The sequence below is a fragment of the Eumetopias jubatus genome, unplaced genomic scaffold (assembly GCF_037043125.1).
Source record: "Eumetopias jubatus isolate StellerSeaLion01/CBP00866 unplaced genomic scaffold, mEumJub1_p1.0 scaffold_17, whole genome shotgun sequence".
Taxonomy (NCBI): Eukaryota; Metazoa; Chordata; class Mammalia; order Carnivora; family Otariidae; genus Eumetopias; species Eumetopias jubatus.
This window is the reverse complement of record NW_028274823.1, coordinates 36,421,029-36,428,320: the sequence shown is the minus strand read 5'-3', so window position 1 is coordinate 36,428,320 and position 7,292 is coordinate 36,421,029.

The following is a 7,292-nucleotide window of genomic DNA, read 5'->3' as shown; positions in this document are numbered from 1 at the left end:
GGGAGAAGGGGACAGTAATTCAGAGACAATTTAGCTTCAAAGAAATACTACGATGTCAGCCACCTTTCTCTGTACCTTTACATCACAACCTCTTCACCTGGTACCTCCTCTTCAACTACTGGACAAGTCTTATCTTTTCCTAATGTCCCTCATATTGCCGCTTTGCACATAGTAGGTACTCAAGAAGAGCTCACTATTATACTGAAAGGGGAAGTTTTCACCAATACACACATGAAAAAAGGACTCCCAATTTTACCCTCAAAGTTTTGACTACTGCAAAAGTCAAACAAAACCAGAAATATCCCGCTTTTGGTAATGAAGTGTTTTTAAATGGTGTTGGAATGAAACCAGCATGTACATTTTTCAGAGCTTTGTAATCATTAACTCTTCTCCACCATCCTAGGAAATGTGAACTTGGATAAGCTCCAAGCACCTTAGCAACAAGCCAGCAGCTTCTAACGAGAGCCCCCAGTCCTCTGATGGGGCCAGAATCCCAGAGACAAAGCATTATTTATATCGACATAAACTGTCTTGCTTCTGAAGCTAGAATCCCAAGAACCAAGCTAATGAGAAGACTCAGTGCCAGGATGTCATATTGAGTTAGGAAGGCCAACCCATTAACAGTCCATTTCTCTGTGCTCAGAGACACAGGGCAAACAAACATATACAGTGGCTTCTGAAAAGCCCCAAACTGGAGGAGACGCAGGGCAAACATATGCAGTGGCTTCTGAAAAGCCCCAACACTTGACGCTTGAACACCAAGACAATCACTGCTTAGCTGGGAGTGTGGGAAAGGGCACAGACCATGGAATGTTTTCTTAATGGATGGCCAGTGCCCTGCATATAGAATAGCAGAGGCTCCCAGCTGCAGGCCCGGGCAGTGTAGTGCTCCCAACCTCCTCAGCACAGGGCTCTGTGTTCGATGAGCCTGAGGGTGAGACCCAGCCCTTTCTCCTCTCCTAATCCCACTTCTACCAAAGGCCTCATCTAGGGCTCATGTGCTGGCACAGGTGGAAGATGCAACCTCAGCGTAGCAATAAGTGTCCCTTAGTTTCAAGAGGATAGTTTCCTTCTCTGAAAACGCCAACAGGACGTGATGTTTCTCTGCATCCCACCCAGAATTGCCTTTGAGTGTTTCCTGCCTCTGAAACATCTTGGAGTGACTTAGCAAGCTAAGCACAGAAGAGGGCTTCAGTTTGTGTTAGTAAGAGCAGATGATCACTAAAATGTACTGAGCTCTCCACATAGCAACGTGCTACACACTTTATGGCCATTACCTCACCTAATCTTCATAAGAACTCTATAATTTAGGAACATCATGAACCCCATTTTACTGATGGGAAAACAGAGGCTTAGAGAAACTAGGTTAGCAGCTCTCAGTGTGGTCCCTGGACCAGCAACATTGACATCACCTGGGAACTTGTTAGAAATGAGCATTCTCGAAGGTTCCGTCCCTGACCTACTGAATCAGAAACTGGGGGCAACCGAGCAGTGAATTTCAACTGCAAGTGATTCTGGTGCACTCTAACATGTGAGGACTCCGGGACTGGACAGCTTATGTAAACCCACACAGCCAGTAGGATCCTAATGTCAGCACACCTCTCCTACCTACAATCACAAACTCCATGTTCACAGAATTGGCAATTGTGAATAGCTGCTTGGCTGCTGAAATGTCTGGTCAGATTCGTCAGGGGAATAAAAGAAGAGAGGCAACCTTCCTTCTCTACATTAAGGCTTCTCTCTGACTTCATGGGGCACTATCACATTCCTCACAGGAATGAAGATTTTCTGCCCTCTAAACACCTCACCCCACCCTAGCCACATAGGCTACACCCTGGCCTTATTGAATCTTCATTTCACATCCAAAATAGCAGATAGAGCAACTTAGAGGAATGGAGAGCAACTGACCTTAAAAACTAAAAAGTTCAAAGCATTCTGTATTAATTTCCAAGGGCTGCCGTAATAACGTACCACAAACTGGAGGCGGGGCTTAGAACCATGAAAATCTATTGTTACACAGTTCTGGGGCTAGAAGTCTGAAACCAAGGTGTTGTCAGGGCCAAGCTCCCTCTTAAGCCAGTAGAAAAAAGATCTTTCCCTGCCTCTTCCAGCTTCTGGTAGCCCCAGGTGTTCTTTGGCTCATGACAGCATAATTCACATGGCTTTCTCCGTGTATGTCTTCACATCATCTTCCCTCTATATGTGTCTGTGTCCATATTTCACCTCTTAGTAAGGACATCAGTCATACTGGATTAAGGGCCTGCCCTTCTCCACTATGACCTCATCTTAATTAATTACATCTACAGCAATCCTATTTCCAAGTGAGGTCACATTCTGAGGTCCTGGGGGTTAGAACTTCAACATGAATTTGGGAGGAACGTAATTCAACCATAACATCTATTTATGATGGTGAGAGAATGGACTACAGAAGTTTTCATGTGTGGTGTTTGCTGCAGGACCTTTTTAAAGACTCAGGCTGACATCAACAAGGCCCTCTACCTGAGGGTAATTTCCATCGTGGCTGATGATCAGAACCGTCTGGTACCTGTTGAAATTACAGCTTCCCAAGCCTCATCCTAGACATCCTAAATTAGAAGGAAATTCAGTGATTTGTGTGTTAATAGGCACCTCTGTGATTTTGATGTAGGCAGCCTTCAATGTACTCAAACTTGGGAAGCACAATTCTAGCCAATCCACATGGGGTGTTCAACATTCTGGCCCATGTGACAGTCAAGCACCTCTGAGGTGCTACCAGACTCCCTCGACACTCCAGCCCCTGTGATGCTCATAGTGAGTTTTAAGTTCAGACCAGTCACCTCTGGAACACTTGAGAGAGAGAGATACCCTAGGACTTCTCTAGATTTTTCTTTACATTCAGGTCCCAGGTTATCTGCTTTGGTCCACAGCACTGAAAGGTCAGAGAAACCTGACTTCTACTACAGATGATTTCATTGAATAAGAGTCAGGTTGAACCCAGATCCCCTGGGATCCAGCGCCACTAACCCAGTAACTTCTCCCCTTTAGAGAAATAGAGACAGGGAGGCCACTGAGAGCTGGTGCCCACCTCAAGGAGGAAGACATCAGAGGCACTTTCAGTACTCCAAGCTGAGCCTGGGAAAGCAGCTGCATGGAACATGGAGGAGAAGCAGAAGTCAGCAAGGGAAAGTGTCAGGGCAAGGTTAGCACCACATCTTCTGTGACAGGCCACATCTTCCTTCCCCAGCCCACCTCAGACTCCCATTTAGGAGGCGAGACAAGGGCATCATGGCTGTAATAGCAGTCCTTGCTAGATAGGGAGGATTATAAGGCAGCAGAAAGCAGTAGAATGAGCCCTGGACTGGGTGTCTGGACTCACCTACTTATTGTACCTCTCAGAACCTCCATTTCTTATCCATTTAGTTCTCATCATTCATCTTCTTGTGATAAGGAACAGATACACACTCAAGCCAGCTCAGGAGAAGAGAGGAGGACTTAAAAGGATATAGATCCCATGGAATCCAAAGGCAGAAAAGAACCTAGCTGCCTTCATGGGAACCAGGAAGATATTCAGAACTGTAGGTCTGTCTTCAAGGGCTGTGTGGTCTATCTCTTCTACCCTGTGCCTGTGCGCACTTCCTCCTTTGTCTCCATTGAAGGGCTCCCTCTGCCACTACCTCAGCGTGCACAGTAGTCATCCTGGTTGCCTCAGTCCGCAAGGCTACATGGCCTTTCAGCTCAGTTCCCCATAGCTCAATGGCTCAGTTGCTCAATGTTCCGGTTCCAAATTCCTGGAGGAATGTGAGCCCATTCTGGGTCAAGCAACCTTCCTTCACCCAGTTAGCTACGACTGAGTGGTGGACCACATAGCACAACCCCAGGCCGCTCACCAAGGGCTGTAGACAGAAGCAGCACCAGAGCCAGGTGCTATGAGTGGGTGGCACCCCAAGACATGGCTACTACAGTAATACCAAAAAGTCACCACCACGTTTTAAGTACCTGCTAGATGACGGACACTGAGCCACGTTAATACATATAATCCTTACTTCAGACATTCAAGGTAGTTATTACAGATACAGAAACTGAGGCTCACAGAGCTGAGGTTACTTACCTAAGGTCACTCAGCTAGTACAGGGTTGAACAGGAACTTCAACTCAAGTCCACCAGCTTCCACAGCAGGGCATTTTCCTTTTTGTCATCTAGCCTAAGAGCATTGGGCCAGGAGATGGTACCATTTCATCATCTCAGGAGAAAAATAGAGGTTAACAATCTCTCCCTGCCTATATGTGTGATGATATTGATAATAAAATGAAAGCACCAACTGAAAAGTGCATTGAGAAAGCAGTACAAAGATAAATGTGAAGTCTTGAACGTGCCTGCTTTCAGTGTCCCACAGTGTGGTGGTATTGGCTTACTGGATGTTTCCCTGAGGGCTGCAGAGCCTTTACTCACTGCTGCTCTGAGGCCGGAATGGGTCATAGCCACAGCAGGGGTCTTAGCAGCAGTCCAAGACCCCCTGGGAGGAACCACCCACTGCTTACAACCTGGTGGTATGACCCCCACATAAACAGGATCTGAATTCTTAATCTGGAGCTTGGCACTCCAAGGCAAATGCTGTTTGAATTGAAGTAACTATCTTGTTTTTCACCAAGAAATTTAGCCTCCAATGCCAAAAAGTTGGTTAGTCAGGCTCAGTTTGGGTACAACAGAACACAAACCACAGACACAGAGGCAACTGTCAACTGTAATGTCACCCTTTAAACCCCAAGATAGGAGTCAGGCCCGTGGAGTTTTTGTCCCAGAAGGGAGGAGGGTTTCAGAGACTCATTCACACTCTGACATGGTGAGGAACATCTGAAGCCATGGAACAGTCCATTCCTTTTGGCCCTTGTGAAGTTTCACTTTATGTATCACTTGGCTAGGTTCTGGTGCCCAGTTGTTTGGGCAAACATTAGTTGTTGCTGTGATAATATTTTTGCGGATGTGATTAACATTCACAATCAGTTGACTTGTGAAGCAGATTACCCTCTAAAATGTCAGTGGCCCTTATCTAACCAATTGAAGGCCTTAAAAGCAAAAACTAAGCTTTTCCAGGAAAGAAGGAATTCTACCTCAAGAAATCCTACCTGAGTTTCCAGCCTGCTGACCTGCCCTACAGATTTTAAACTCAAGACTTTTATAGGGACTCTTACCTGAATTTCCAGATTGCTGGCCTGAAATAATAACTCTCTTCCTCTTCCCTTGTCTCTCCCTCTCTCTCTCTCAAACCCTAATTCTAGCCTTAAGAACTGCTGGTAGTGGCCTGATGATATTCCCTCACACTGAGTAACTGCAGCAGGTCAGGCAGCAGCCCTGACTAAGGGAAGCAGATAATGATGTTCAGTGGCCAGGTGCAGGTGTTGTAGACTGAGTCCCTTCTCCTTCCATAGGCTCTGTCTCTCCCCCAGACTCAGGTAGCCTCTGAGAGCTCACTGAGGTTGGTATAGAGCCCCACTACTCAGGTGTGGTCCACAGACTAGCTGTATGGGCATCACCAGGAACTTACTAGAAATGCAGATGGTCATGCCCCACCACTGACCCATGAATCAGAATCTGCATTTTAACAACATTCCTCAGTTACCCAAATATACACAAAGTTCAAGAGGCACTGTGATTGAAGGCAGCCTGAAATTCCAGGATGAACAGTGGAATGTTAAGAGATATGTTAGGTGTTAGGAGAAATGGGTAGAGTTCCTGATTAGATTCTAGGCAGCTCTGAGCACTTGGGCACAACTAATAAGGCAACAGACATGCTCAGAACTAACAAACAAGAATAGGTTTCATTGATGAGGTTTCCCTCTGTGCCAGGCACTGAACTAGGCACTTTGCTTGTCTTAACTCTCCCAATCCTCCCATCAAACTGTGAGCAAGGTACTCTTACTGTTTCCATTTCTCAAGTGGCGAAACTGAAATGCAGAGATGTTAAACAACTTTTCTAAGGTCCCACAGAAAATAAATAGATGAGTCAGGATTTGAATTCAGAAAGCCTGACTCCATAGCTGTGTACTGCCTCTCGGATTCAAAGCAGAGTCTTCATAGTGTTCTATCACACGTACAATAGAAGCTCAAGCATGGACTAATTCAATCTGACTATAGGGTTTGAAAAAGCTTCATAAAGAGGCAACTTTTAAAATGGTCTTTGAATGACAAGGTAAGAGTTTGATGGGAGTTATAAATTGGGTGCCTTCCATGCATAAGAAGGTTGTTCCTGTAACCATCTTAGAGTTTCCATGTAGCCAAGTATACTCTTGTATCCATGCTGTTCCCTCTGCTCGGAGCATTCCAACACTATCACTCCCCACACTTACTTGGTCACCTGGTTTCACTTGATGAGTGTCATCAGCTTTCCAAAACTCCCAGAGTAAGTCAGGTTTTCCATCGGAACTCTCCAGTTGCTTTTCCCTCATGACATTTAATGCCAGCTTATAATTAAACAGCTAACCATGACAGTATGTCTGATCAATGTGAGATTCTGTGAGACTTTTGAGGGCAAAAACTGTACATAGTTCTTTTTTTTTTTTTAGAATGTGCAACATGATGATTTGACATATGTATACATTGTGAAATAATTACCACAGTCAAGTTAATTAACACATCTGTCACCCTACAGTTGCCATGCTTTGTGTGTGGCAAAAATACTTAAGACCTATTCTCTTAGAAAATTTCAAGTATACCATAAAATCAGTGGTATTAACTATAGTCACCCTACTGTACATAAGATCCCCAGAACTTACTCATCTTATAACTGAAAGTTTGTATCTTTTGACCAACATCTCCCCATTTCCCTTGCCTTCCCCCAACCCGAGGCAACCACCATTCCACTCTCTGGTTCTGTGAGATCAGCTTTTTAAGATTCTGTGGAATCTTAAAGTAGGATATCCTCTGGATTCATCCACATTGTCACGAATGGAGGATGTTCTTCTTTTTTATGGCTGAATAATATTCCATTGTGTATATATGCCACATTTCCTTTATCCATTCATCCACTGACAGGTTGTTTCTGTGTTTGGCTATTGTGAATAATGCTGCAGTAAACATGCAGTAAACATTTCTGGGCGTGCAGAAATTATTCAAGACAGGATTTCATTTCCGTTAGCTATATACCCAGAAGTAGGATTGCTGAATCATATGATAGTTCTATTTTTAATTTTTTGAGGAATCCCTATATTGTTTTCCATAGTGGCTATGCCAGTTTACATTCTCACCAACAGTGTGCAAGGGTTCCCTTTTTTCTGCACCCTTGCCGACACTTGTTTCTTATATTTTGGTGACAGCCA